Consider the following 15,148-nt stretch of genomic DNA (forward strand, 5'->3'; position numbering starts at 1 on the left):
GATAAATACAGTGCTATTTTGTTATTTTACGTCTGAGGAAAGCTATTTACTTAATTTAATCACTGGAAATTCTTTTGAATGAGTAATCACTTAAACAGAATAAACTAAACAGACTAAACTAAATATAAAGTCCATTCACTTGAAACTCTTTCGTTTTGTGCACATTACTTTTTTTAATCAAATGGTAACTTTGTGCCTTTTGGGGTTTGAAAAGCCACAGACATAACTAGAACGTATTTATAACAAACACATTGTGTAACTATCCACTTTTAGGAGCAGATTGTGGTGTTTTGATGTGTTTTGGGGTTATATTTCAGTAATGCCTTTAATGCAATAAAATAAAAACATCCAGTATACAGGAAATTAGTTACTGTATGATGCAGCTGTCATTTATTAGGATAAAAGTCATTAAGACTAAATATGAGCCAGGGGCACCAACCATGCTGTCATAGCTGTTGATTAGATCAGGATTTAGGAGACAGTGTCAAATACTGCTTCCGAGCAAAAAGATTACCTGAAAATCTTGTCCTGGCATTAAGATTGCTTTTAATTAAGGATGATCTTGTTATTGTGGATTGATCCTAATTAGTAACAGCATGAAGAAAGAACATCTGCACAGATGGTATAGATTAGAGGGTAACATTATACTGACCATCTAATATTGTCCAGAAGTAAGAAAAATACAATTAAAAGGGTGTGTGGGATCTAAATCTTAAGTTACCAGTTTACTGTTGTAATGTGCCATCTATTGACCACTCCAGGTTACTACCTTTCAGGTTGTTGAATGTTGTGTTATGTTGCTATCTGGTGGACACTAAGTTGAACTACTTTTTACTTTCTTTTTTTTCCAGTATTAAACTGTAGTTTGTTTCCAGTGTAATGTTATGAGGAGCAGTAAGAAAACATTGCGTGGGTCGCAGGATATTGTAATCCAAAGCAACTGATGGTTTTACTCCATAGTTTGATGATGCCTTAGTATTTTCATTCTAATAGGTGCATACTCTGCAAACCAATAACAATAGCAGTGTTTATGCAGTGCTCTTCTAAAATTATGTTTTTTTAGGTTAACGAGTTATTATTTCTTATCATTTGGTCACTAAAATTAAAAAACGTGACTTATTGATTGATTGATTGACTGACTAATTGGTCAAATTACAAGTTAAAAAACATCTAAAATGTAGCAAATTTTGTTCCAATCTACAACATTTAAAAAGTTAGACTTTTAAATACAAAATTCACTCTTTGTGTTGGCTTTCCCTCCACTGCAGCTCTACTAGGAAACACTGTCTGTTGAGACATAAAGAGGGAATTTAATACTAAGTAATTTTGATGCAAATTTAATTTGGAATACATTTTACACAGAACAGGGACTGTGGTATTTTTCCCATCACTCACTGTACATTGAAAGCACATTAGGAAGGGATGTTTGAATATGAATAGGAGGAATGATTACAGCAAGCAAAAACTGTTTCAGTGTTAATATGGGAACCTGACAATAGTTTTAAGACATACTTGAAACATTTTGAACCTATCCCTTAAAATATTTTGGTTAAAGTTGGTGCATCTCAGAAAATTTGAATTTCTTCAAGAAGTTAATTTTTCATTTTCATTTCATTACACATAAAGTAAAATATTTCAGGCCTTTTTTTGTGTTAATCTTGATGATTCCAGCTTCCAGCTTATGGAAATCAAAAATCAATATCTCAAAATATTAGAATGAAGAATATATAATACAAAACTGTCAGCCTAAGAAGAGCCTTTAATCTCTCAGTCTGGTTCAGTATATGTAACCACAATAATGGAGAAGACTTCTGACTTGACAGTTGTCCAGAAGACTCTCCGTCCACAAGGAAGGTAAGTAAGCCACAGGAGGTCATTGCTGAAAGGGCTGTCTGTTCACAGAGTGCTGTGTCAAAGCATATTCCTGGGAAGATGACTGGAAGGTTACAATGTAGTAGGAAAACCACATTGGATGTGAAAGGAGCTACTAGTGTCGCACTCCTTGTGTCATGCCGCTACTGAACCAGAGACAGCGTCAGAAGCATCATACCTGGGCTAAGGAGAAAAATAACTTTGGTTTTCAGGTGAATGCACATTCTGCATTTCATTTGGAAGTCCAGGTCCCAGAGTCTGGAGGACGGGTGGAGAGGCACAGAATCCAAGTTGCGTGAAGTCCAGTGTGGCGTTTCTGCAGTCAGTGAGGATTTGGGATGCCATGTCCTCTGCTGGTGTTGGTCCACTGTGTTGTCTCAAGTCCAGAGTCAATCCAGCAGTCTATCAGGATGTTTTAGAGCACTGCATAATACTGATTTACTTTTCCAGCAGTAGGCTACTTGGCACCTGCCCACCGTGCAAAAATGACATGTATGCCTAAATGGTTTGCAGACCACGGTATTACTGTGGCTGACTGGCCAACCAGCTGACCTGAACTCCATAGAGAATTTATTGTCAGGAGAAACATGAGGGACACCAGACCCAACAATAAAGACAAGCTGAAGGCCGCTATCAAAGCAACCTGGGCTTCCACAAAAACCTCAGCAGTGCCACAGACTGACTGTCTCCATGCCACGCCATGATGTAGGCTCCAGCCCAGGTAGATTTGAAAAGTTTGTTTTATACTGTCCAGTGTAGGCATACTGCCCTGTAGCACAACAAACACAACTGTATTGTAGTTAGTTTTAGTCGGTTGTTTTATGTGACTCGATGTTGCTGCAGTGCTGCTTGGCTGAGCAGCAGCTGGGCTCTCCGAATAAGTTCAATCTCAAAACGTTTTGCACCGGTTTGCAACATTTTTGGATTGAACGACATGTTTCCTTGCAACGTTGCGCAATGTTCTGCAACGGGCTTCGAGGTTTGGTGGGCGTGTCTGAGGTGTTACCCAATCAGCTGTGACAAGTTTGTAAACACAACGGTGTTAAAAAATTCAGTGTGCTTGCGTACACAGCAGGGTGTTCAGGGAAGCACCGTTTCCTTTGGAAAACGTTTTGCTACGTTTTGATCAGCCTTTTGGGCTTTTGAAAAGGATAATATGTAGTTTTCAGCGGCCACTAGCGGTGCAGTTTCAAGGCAAGGCAAGTTTATTTGTATATCACATTTCAACAACAAGGTAATTCAAAGTGCTTTACATGAAACATAAAAGCCACAGGGAAATATAAAAGTTTAAAAAGTGAAATAGAAAATAAAAACAGGCAGGTCTCTCACCTTTGCTTATTTTACTCCTTTGATTCCCCATTTCTCACTCTATCCCACCCTCTTTTTTTTTTTAAACTTAGGGACTCTAACCCTAAGGGGAGATTGCAACCAGGTTTGTGGTGCTTGAACTCATGAGCCAGCATAATCGGAAACATCTGTTTTAATACAGAAAAAATTCTCAACAGTGTGAGCACAGCTAAATGTATTGTATGCTAATCAAACAGTTAGTGAGCTAGATTGATTATTATAATAAGATTGTTGCCACACTTTATAGATCGCAGTAACATTACTGCAGTGAATGGGACTTTCACCGTGGTGCACTGGCATTATTTTGCATTGTATGTTGGTCAAATAAGTTAGAGCAACTGAGACGGTGGACAAGCTGTGTACCTGAGTATAGGTAAAACAACAATGAATCTAAATTGAACATTATGAAGCAAACAGCGGTGGATCCGTGCTAACGTTAGCTGGCTGCCTCTGCCTTGCATCACTACCGGCCAGTATAAACAAATCCCGTTAGATCATCTCTTGCAGGCTAAAATCAACATTGTGACGTAATACCGGTGGTATGCAAGATAGTAATATGAATCACGTTAGCGGGTGAAGTAGTGTGGAAAGCCATAATGTTTACAACTATAGTAATTTGCACCAGATAACGTTAGCAACTGCTCTGCGTTAGCTGACGAGCTAACAATCAGCCATTCTGACGTTGACTGTGTTTTTAACCGACATCATCTAATTCTCATTTGGTCTGATGGGCTTCAGCACATAAAACTTTATTGTTGTTATTTATCCTTATGTGGAGTTTGTGTTGTGCTGGGGCGGGTTGTTTGGTGGTGTTAGTGGACTGCATTTCTTTCGTTAGCTGCGTCGTCGTCGCTGTAGTCAGAGAGAGGCACGGGAGCGTCAATGGGGCTACATCCCGACCCTGTGTCGTCACATTAAAAGCAGAATAGTGGCTGTTCCAAGCAACAGACAAAACAGACGTGTGTCTGGCCAACAAGCTTAACAAAAAGTAATCCAAGTAAGTCTTAAAAAGCTATAAATAATGTTAGAGGTTCTGCCACACTACAGGTAACACCAATGTTAGCTAATATAATAATATCAGACGGCAAGCTAGCACAATTAAATGTAAAATGCGGTTAAAACTATCACTGCTCATCCTCTTTCTGGAGGACTGTTTTTTTCTGTTTACTCTCTTTGAGTCGAGTTGAAATTGTAAACTGTTTTTTATGTCTGTTTTGGCTCTTATTGGCATTCTGGTAATGTTTTATTTTACAATCTGGCACAATTAGCTCTTCCGGCTATGCACCACTATCATATTTAATTGCTATTATATTCCATTCCCTTTTGTTTGCCACCTAGACGTCTGAGCTCAAATCCAATGATATCTTATTAATGAAGACAGTCTTGAGATTATGTAATGTGAGGCTTGGATTGGCATTAATCTTATCAAGATTTAGAACACAGTCTGATGTAGGACAAGACTTTTTTAAGTGGTCAGAGGCCTTATAACAAACCTCCCTCCACAAAACTAGCCTTTTGACGTTGTTGGTTTATTTCTACAAGCTGAATGTTAAAATGTTCTATAAATGTTTTGCAGAGATTTTAGCTCCTGAATGATTTGTTTTGTAGTTAATTAATTAATTATTAATCCACCGCTATTGATTGACAAAAAACACTGCATGTTCTGCATGTTGTGTTGTGTGTTGAATTTCACTTTACAGGACAAAACTTTGGTGATGTGACTGTATACTGAGCGGATGGCTGTTACTTTGCTGGTATTTGCACTAATGTGTTTCTTAAAAGGAAATAGGTGGAATGAAACGGTAAAAGTTATGCAGTATTCTATACAAAGATGCTCTTATAGATAATCTACCTAGTCATTGTTTATGGTTATACCAGTAAAAGCTAATCAGTAATATATAAATACACACAGAACTATAATTACTAGCCCTACATCTACCATAGTTGTAGCTGTGAAGTAGCCCACAGCCCAAGTGTGAAGTAAAAGCACAGTACTGCTGTTAGGCAGGTATACTTTTATTCCCCTTAAGACCCAAATTGCAGATAAAGTCAACCTGTAGGGAACCCTGGTCATTTACTTGGCCTGCTGGGACAAATCAGGGAGAAGGGAGAAGGGAGGCTGCACTCACCTCCCCCTTCCAATTATAAAGTAGACTCGGGTGTATTTAGCTGAGCCCCAGATGTTTTCAAGTCCTAAAATGCTCCTTGCCCTGACCAAGTTTTAATTACATAAATTAACCCTTTTAAAAACATTTTTCATTAGTTTTCATAAGTTAGACATTTCTGTATCAAAAAATCTTTTACCTAATATTTTGATTAAAGCAAACAAAGGCCTGAAATATTTCACTTTATGTATAATGTACCTATAATATATGAAGGTTTCACTTTTTGACTTAAATTAGGGGAAGAAATGAACTTTTTTTATTCTAATTGTCTGAGGTGCACCATATATAGATTCTCTTAATATAAAACATAATCAGTGTGTACAGTTTCTCACTGTACATGTGTTGGTCACATGTTTTTGTTTTGTTGCAACAATCAGCCAGCTTCTTAAAAACGCTATTGTTTCGATCTCTGCAGCAGATAACATGAAGTGCCTGTGAGCATGACCTGCTCCTTGTTGTCCTTTGCCTCATTTGACTCCTTTTCTCTGTATGATTCTAATTGTAAGTTTATACATCAATCCTTTCACAAGTGAAAAAGTGAGAGTGAAAGTGTTACCACTTGCTGATTTAGCGCTCTACAGGGGCTTAGTAGAGGTCGTGTTACTTCTCTCTTTTGTGGATGATGTGGTCCAGTGGGTTCACAGCAGCTTTCACTAACCAGCATCTGGTTTCTTGTGGAGTCTGCACAAGCCACCAGCTGCTTTACTTCTAACGCACTGTTAAATAACAGACTATAAGTCATTTAACAGTTACATACTGTAAAGTGAAATGTGAACTGAAGTTACATTAAAAGTCTGCAAAGAGCTGCATAAAAGGTCATGATTTACATACTGACACAAAACCACATCAAATAGGTTGATTTCTAAACTCTTGAATCCTGAATGCCCTTAAAGAGGTGGTATTTTGGTTTTTAGCTTTTTCCCTCTCTTTTATTGAGTTATATATCTTTTTTGTTCCCATCTCCCACAGAAAACTCTGCTCTGAACTGCCTGAAAACAGCTCGTTTGTAGTCCGTTTCCCTTTCATCTCTGTGATGTCACAGGGATGAAAGCTAAATGCTCATGATAATGCAAAATGCTACTCTGACACGCCCTCAAAAACACAAGTGGAAAAACAGCGAGCTGCAGCACACACCTCTCCTCTCCCTTCCAAACAATAGCTACCCTCCAGGCAGTCAATGGACATTATGTTTTTACTGTGATGTAGAGACAGAGCTCAGTTAAAACTTTATGGATGAAAGATACTTTTGTTACAAATTAATAACTCACCACTCTGAAACTCTTGCTCCAGTCCGTGTTCTTAAGCTGGTAAGGGGATTTACAGCTGAACCGAAGCCCTGTTTACCGGCTTCTCACTGACCCGCCCTTCTCCGCTTCTGATTGGCTAGTAGTCCTTAACTAGGAACTGTGAATGTTAAACTTCCAACAAAGATCATGTAGAGGCAAGATGCATCACTCCATAGCTAAAATGAAGCCTTCAACACACAGGGGAAAAGAGGTCCTGCAGCAATGTGCAGTATGACAAAAATATGGTGTTGTTTAAAAATTAAACCATGTAAACCTGTTTTGGTACAACCCCTAAATAGGATTGTGAACCATGAAAATGCACGTGATACCACCTCTTTAATCTCTTCTGGCCTGTAATTACAAACATATGCTGTGCAGCCAATCTGGTCAAATCTACAGAACTTTATATTATATTCTACAAGGGATCCCAAAGTTTCCAAACATACCATCTACCAGTATGTCAAACTGAAAATTGGATGAGATGATGGAGAAAAAAATGGTGCAGCCACAATAATACAGATTTGACCTTTTCAATTTGGGTTACATATACCTTCAATAAAGGCTGGAACAAACTGATACAGAATACACCAGTGGTTTTTGTTAAACAATGTGGAATAAGAGGATTTCAACAACATTGAAGCTACTCAGGTAGAAGAAGAGATACTCATATGTTAGCGGGTTACAACCTTAAGTAGTGCTTTAAGTTTAGAAAAGCATTTTTGTCACTACCACGAATGTACTGTAGTATTCTGTATCTGCTTGGTCAAACACTTATATGATGGTATATGATTGATCATATAAGAGCCATGAAATCAACATATTCTAGATGCCTGATGCATATGATGAATGTGTATTTAAGCATAATAGGGACTGTATTTATTTATCCAAAGTGCTTTACAAATAACACATAAACACACCAGGTTTGGGTGTCTTGCCTGAGGACACTCTGATATGTGATCTGTCGGTACAACATGTTTGAAGAGGTTCATATATTGATTGTTCTGAAAGCACTGGTAAGATTAAATGACATTCAATTATATTATGTCCTGCTTTGTTATATTGTCCAATTTTAGTAACCTCCATTCAGTGCACTTTATTAATTTCTTATTTTGTCCCACTTGGGGGCACTCGAGAGCTATCATTTATATCTTCTGTTAGAGAGTTATGGCAGCCAGCTTACAGTTGCCCATTCTCCAGACTGAGGATTTACTGGAAATCACATGGTTGCCTGGTGAAAATGCATGAGATAAGCGCTTGGGGATGCTGTTGCTCTTACTAATACTCTTCATCACAACTCAGTTTCTAGTAAATGATGTCACCCTCCCGCCATACTGCCAGAGATTCCTGACATCCTGAGAATCTTACTATCATGGTGTAAGGTTAAATCCCTCAGTCACTATAAAACAATCTATTTACAAGACAGTAATGTGGTGGTTAGAGAGACCGTCCTGTTACTGAAATTCAACTGCTTCAATCCCCTCAAACTGCCAGTTTTACATCACTTTTAAAGAGTCTACAAAAAAGATAATGAATTATCAGTATTTTAAACATTCTGCTAAAATATACAGCTCTTCTGCAGTCTACCAAATCTAAAATAAACCACAATACTGATTTTTTAACCAGAGGAATTTATCTAAACTTCCATGTGGTCCTGTGGTTTCAGGTGTCACTTCTTTTCTCCTGCAATCGTGTGGTTTCCTGTGGATTTGAGCACATCACATGAACTGCCACAACACAAGCCCCACACTGCTCAAACTGAAAATACTGCTACATAACAATACTGCTGATAACCACTTCTCAGCCCATTGTGGTTAATGTGTCAGGGGTACATAGTTTTGTCTTTTACAGCAGGTGTTTTGTTGCTTACACTAGATGGCAGTCAATAACAATGATTCCACTTTTTGCTGGGACTTTTGAGAAGACCCAAACTTTTACCCATCTACCAGGCAAAGAAGCTTCCAAGAAATCACATGGTTGTTGGTAAAAGTGCCAAATAAAACCAAGTGCGGCGCTGTTACACTGCCTTCAAGGCTTTCTCAAAGATTAGAGTTGCAATGGTATTTATAGCTGACCTGAGATCAGTTTCTGTTCGGCCAATTTTACATTCCGAGGTCAATCACAGACATCAGATCAGCGTTTTAGTGTTCCCTTTGTCCTGAGCCGGGACTTCCCTTAAATCATGTGGTGTGTGTTTGATTGGAAGTTTATTCTTTATCATAAAGTGAGCGTAACTGCTTGATGCCTCAGAAGTAATTTGACAAACTTGTGCAGGAGTAAATGTTGCGATTGCCAGTCCCCCCAGGGGAAATTAGGGGATTCACAAAAGACAGTGGGGGTTTACCTGACTATAAAACAATACAAACGCTCTTCCTGCCACAGTTAAAAATGACTACACAGAGGAGAAATATAGGTACTTTTACCTCAAGATAAATAGCATATCCAAAATCTTTCATGTGACTTATCAGAATCACTTTATTCTCCAAGATCAATAATTGCACATTATTTTTTAGGCTTTACATAGTTATATGTTTGCCTTGTCTTTTGTAGTCCTACTGCAAACTCATTTGTCAAACTAAATTAAATTAGGTGTGGAAAAGAAGCTACATTGGTGTCATATCTGTTGTGCTTCATGCTGCATCAGTTCCTTTATCACTTTTGGTTTAAATAGGAGAAGAGAAGCAAGTATTGTGTTACAGTGAAGCTGTAAAAGAGTCAAGTCACTCTTTTTCCTCCTAGCATGGTGCAATTTTGATCACAGAGGAACTAGTTAATTATTTATTATTGGCTGTTGTACCAACCAACTAAAGTGTTCCAATGACAGAAAATACAATATAAAATATATAACAGGGCTTAAAATGTTTAAAAGTTTCATTCTGTTTAATACCTGACCAAATTAAAGGATGTCTGTTTTCAAGACTTGTTAGTTGCAGCTCAAAGAGAGCATTTACATTTAGCATGTACATTTGCAGGAGTAGTTATTAGTTACTTTACAGATTAAGATGTTACATTAAAAAACATATGATCAGTTTATAAAATTTAACACATATTAAACCAGTTGTTTCAGACCTTTTTGATTGTGACCCCTTACAATAAAATGGTGTCTAGTTGTGGCCTGTTAAGATATCTGAGATGACTATGAGTTGTTGGCAGTGATTTCCTCTATTTAAACTGTACACACAATAGCTGAAACAAGCTCTACCTCCACCAGCTACATCGGTAAAATGCTAATTACAAATTGATAGATCAGTATTAAGTCAAGTCAACTTTATTTCTATAGCACATTTAAAACCAACAGGTGTTGACCCAACACAAACAAAAATATACATAAAATATATTTAATATATATAAAAGTATACACAAACAAAAAGTTTATACCATTATGTATCCACATACACAAAACAACACTAGTACACCTGTACACATCAATAAAAGGACTATGGAGTACTCGGTTAAAATCAAATTCAAAGAAACTAAAAAAAGGAAATAAATAAGAACAACGTCGGATTAAAACGCTGTGAGAGAACAATTAAAAATAAGGGTCAGAGGTCAGAATCAGGTAAAAGCTAGAGAAAAAAGGTAGTTCTTTAAATTAGATTTGAAGTTGTTGATGGTGGGGCAGGACTTAATGTTAGGTGGAAGACTCTTCCAAAGCCTGAGGCAGCAACTAGTACTGAGAGGAGTGGTTGTGAAGATGACCTAAGCGACATAGGCACAGAATGATTGTTAACAATCTAACAATGTCCTATTTAATAATTTATCAGTCACAGGAGCAAAACAAGTACTTTGTATTGATACTTTAAGCACACTTTGCTGATCATACTTCAGTACTTTTACATAAGGAGAGTTTTGAATTAAATAATTGAAAGGACATGTTAGATTAAAGACAGCGTGTCTCCATCAACAACCATACTGTCCTTGGTGAAGGCTACCAAACCAAACTACTAATCATTGCTCCGTCTTCATATTAAGAAAGACATTACAGATAAGCATGCTTACACTCCAGTTTTCACTGTGACAACTCCTGGAAAAACATCAACAGAAGCAGCAAACCTAAAAGGTTGAAGTGTTATAACCAGAAGGCTTTCAGTCACAAGACCTTGGGCTTGGCTGTGGTTTGAGCTGAGTCAAGCAGCCGATGAATACACAAAACAATAAAGAGAGAAAGTGAAAGAAAGAAGAGAGGGACTTTCCAGCTAGGCAGTGTGGTGCAGTGGTATGGTGCAGAACTGGTGAGGCAAAAGCCTCACAGCACATCCAAAGACACACACGTATGTACAATATAAGTAGGTGCACGCTGAGGTTTGAGGATGCACATGACTCTTTGCTATTACGCCACAAGTTCTTTATATCACCTTTTATGTGCTTTAGTTCTCCACACACTCTAACACTAATGGCTGTCGGCCATTTTGTGTTTAGGTTTTTGACGGCACCGCCATAAGATGGTGGAAACTTTTGGCATCTGCTTTCTCACATTGTCCCCGCCTGCCTGTGTTGCCGGCACACAATTACTGATAAGTCACTGTGTCTGATGTAAACCTTGTATCTCCAAACGGTCAAGTTTTTAAGAACAATGACGAATAGGTTTGTTGTCAGCAGGACCATCATACATTTTTTCAGTCTATCCGGGGGATTTGAAAATGTTTTAATAAGCACCAACAGTAAACAGCAGAGCATTATTGCAGTGGATTGGACACATGCCTTTGGTGTGAGAGACCAGGGTTCAGTTCCCCACTGTGACATGTCCATTAAGTGTCTCTGAACAAGACATCTCTGACATATATAGCAATTGAAATTTGCTTTGGATAAAAGCTTCAGCTAAATGAATAAATGTAATAAGGACAGTATAATGTTGTAGGCAACACAAGCAAAACGGCTATTTCTGTTTGGTCATTTTGCACACTTTTGCTCTTTTAACTGTTTTTTCAGTATTTAATGTGTCGTTTCAGTTTTTCAAACATGCCACTCCCCACTTGCTCTGTGGTTTCTCTCAATACCAGTCACCGGAGCCCCTCACCTACCAGCCCTCATTATGTCACCGGCCCTCTTTCTCCAGTCATGTGCCGGATTATCTAATGGCATGTTCACTAACAAGGACCACGCCAATGTTAGATTTTATAGTGGTTTATTATGATGAATAGTTATGGAAGGAGGGGTCGAGGGGAGAGGGATGAAGGGGTCGAGGAGGTTGTTTAGGGTTTGGCGGCCTAAGCGGCTAAGAACCCGAGGTGTCGAGATTCAGGGTGGGGGCTCGTCTCGATAAGCAGCTTGGTCTTATGAACCCCCCTGTGGTTCCTGTTGTAGAAGAAGACAAATTGATTACTAGGTTGAATTATGGGTTTTAGCGTGCATGTCTTTCATGGTGGGAGGAAGCCGGAGCGCCCGGGGGACACCCACTCAAACGCGGGGAGAACATGCAAACTCGCCTGGGCTGAGCGAGGTCTAAACTCAGAACCTTCTGCTGGCCATTAAAAGAGGTGAACAAGCAGGGTTTGGGTGGGAGGGATGTGAGAACTGAGAAACGGGAAAGAAAACGGGTTAGACAGCTTATATACGTGAGTGCATGTGATTGGATTTGAGAAGCACAGGTGGATGGAATGAGTGAAGTACGGGTGGTTGATTGGTGGAATTGAATGAAGCGCATGTGGTAGAATAAGTGAGAGCGGCGTAGTCCTGTTCCTGAACCTCAGTTTACATAACTCCGTTTAAGGTTCAGCTGTTGTTCCTGGTTCTTGCCTGCCTGTTTCTGGTTTTGCCTGAATGCATCTTGTCTGCTTAGTTTGCCCCACACAGACTGATTACCTGTTGATGAACTCTGCTTTGAACGCTTGATTGACGCTTGTTTTTCACCTGCTCTGAGAATCCACATCTCTGTGTTAAGAATAGTTAGTTATGTAGACAAACAATTCTTGAACTTGACATGTTTGAAGTTCTAATGTCAATTATGCAGCTTCCTCCTACACTCTGGGTCTATCATGCCTCTATAGTTTTATAAATCACTCTTAGATAGTTGCACTTTATTCAGAGCAGGTGCACCAGCTCCAGGACAGTTACACAGCTGACTGTAAATTTAAGAAAGAGACAAAACCTTTCCAGGAAACATGAAGTTTTAAAAATCTTGCAATCAAGGAGAAAGCAACGGCGAACTTGTCTGAGGCACGTGGCTTCGGTCACCATTTTGCTGATGCGCACAAGTCTCGACAAAATGGTGGCATGTGCTGTTGACTAAGCTGAGCCTGATCTTGGTCGATAGAGGGGGTTGGTGTTTTGACAAATTGATGTGTTATCACTTCACTGTACCTTTGGTGTTCATGATACATTTCACCAGGCAACTTTCCAAAAAGCCTCGCTGTCAGAGAAACAACATGTTGGTAGGCAGGGACTTTCCAGGTCACCTCTAACAATAAAACCCAACCCCCTGCTGCACTGCACAGTCAAGCAGCAGACACCGATGAGTTATTAGAGAAACCGAAAGTTTGCAATTACCAAACTTTATGTCCTTTTTAAGTGATACATTTCTTTCGTTTCATCCCACAGTACAGTATAAATCAAGCAGAGCCAATTGGGCTTTTATAAAACAGACAAACTCTAAATTTCTACTGTCGGATTAAATTATGAACTAAACTAAAATACATGCACATGTTGCTGAAATGGTGTGTGTGTGTGTGTGATGTACTACTCTGTGTATTGTTTGTCTAGTTTGTCTAGTCCTGTTCCATCACTGTGTGGATGTTTTAATTGAGACCTGCCAATGCTGCAGATTAAAATTAGCTTCAAGCTAACTCTGGGGTAAAACAGTAAATAGTTAACATTTATGTTTGATATTGCACATGGTGCCTTTCCAAATAGAATAAATAAATACACATTTTTGCATATAACATAAATTCTTGCTCTGTCCTCTCATTTTGGTGTATTTTTAAAAAATTATCTTTACATCCATGTATTTGCATTTAGAAACTACTTTCCTGACCATCTTAACCTTTTCACTCCTTATTAAACAAATCTGATCGAATGTTGGCCGAAGCCTTTGTTCTTAGAAGTTTATTAGAATTTTAAGTTATGTTATTTCAATGTCTTGACAATGTCTGATCCTGTTGATTAATATTTTATTTGGAACATAAAGTATAATAAAGCAATCTTTGGCTACTCTAATCATAAATGAAGGTTTATGGTGTTGTGTGCTGTCATGTCAAATTTTTATTAATCATTACCAAGTACCAGGACATGAAACAGAAAAATATCACAGTAGAAATATATCTATCAAAAGAAATATTTATTTAAATTTCATTTAATTTGATTCATTTACAATACCTAATGTTATTTCAACAGCCTGCAAAATAAATAAGAACAGATGCATCCTGTTAAAGTTGGGAAGGTGCATTTTACAATGGGCCATTTATTTACACAATATTTACATAAACTCCATCTTGTTCTCTCATATTTTTATCAGGTTAGCCGCTGTTCCTGCTGCTTAACACATGCAGCCGATTCACACAGAACAACTCTCTCACAGTTTACATCGAGCTACAGCAGAGTAGTTTGTCACTTTGGAGAGTCTCCCTCAGTGAAGAGCTTCTCTCTCAGATTGTAGTAGATCCCCTTCTTGTCCATCAGTTCCTGGTGAGTCCCTCGCTCCTGAACTTTGCCTTCACCAACCACAATGATCTGGTCTGCCTTCTCGATGGTCTTCAGCCTGTGAGCGATCACCAGCAGGGTCTGGTTGGGGCAACTAGCCAGAGCCTGTTGAACCTGTGCAGAGTCAGTGACAGAAATATTTATTATATCATTATACGGTGTATCACAGGTATCTTTTTTAGGTGGAAGCAGAGCTAAAAGTTCCTGGAAGAAACATTTAGATATACAGTATTTTTTCAAGATATGTTTAGGGCTTTTTAGCCTTTATTTCAAATAGGACAGCTGAAAAAGAGGGAGTGAGAGTGGAGGACGAAATGCAGCAAAGGGCCACAGGCTGGACTTGAACCCAGCTGCTGCAATACAAAAGGCAATAAATCTAAATTGAACATTATGAAGCAAACAGCGGCAGGTCGGGGCTAATGTAGCGTTAGCTGGCTGCTTGTGGCTGCATCACTATAGGATAGTAAACAAATCGCTCCACATTAGCTTTTTGACATTACATCATTTCTTGCAGGCTTTGACACTTTGACATAACAGTGGTACAGAGGAAAGTAACATGGGTCGCATTAGTTGGTGAAGTAAAATGAAAGTGATATAGCTTTGCACCGGACAACATTAGCAACTGCTCGGCATTAGCTAGTGAGCTAACGTGACTTTCTCTGTGTTTCTCTGTGTTACTAATGCTCACTTTGTTCTTACTCGACATCATCTGAACCTGTTAGGTCTGATGGGCTTCAGCACATAAACTGTGAGCCGGTTGTTTTATGGTGTTAGTGGACTGCATGTCGTTAGCTGCCGTGTTGTGGCTGTAGTACGAGAGAGGCTCGGGAGCGCGCACAGGGCTGA

General features: G+C 38.8%; 1 protein-coding gene across 3 annotated transcripts in view; it reads right to left on the reverse strand.

The window, feature by feature from the left end:
• Window positions 1-15,148, reverse strand: part of LOC123977135 (major histocompatibility complex class I-related gene protein-like) — a 232,886-nt gene that overhangs the window by 190,043 nt on the left and 27,695 nt on the right. The window lies entirely within an intron of this gene.

Source organism: Micropterus dolomieu, linkage group LG09 (genome assembly GCF_021292245.1).
Source record: "Micropterus dolomieu isolate WLL.071019.BEF.003 ecotype Adirondacks linkage group LG09, ASM2129224v1, whole genome shotgun sequence".
Lineage (NCBI taxonomy): Eukaryota > Metazoa > Chordata > Actinopteri > Centrarchiformes > Centrarchidae > Micropterus > Micropterus dolomieu.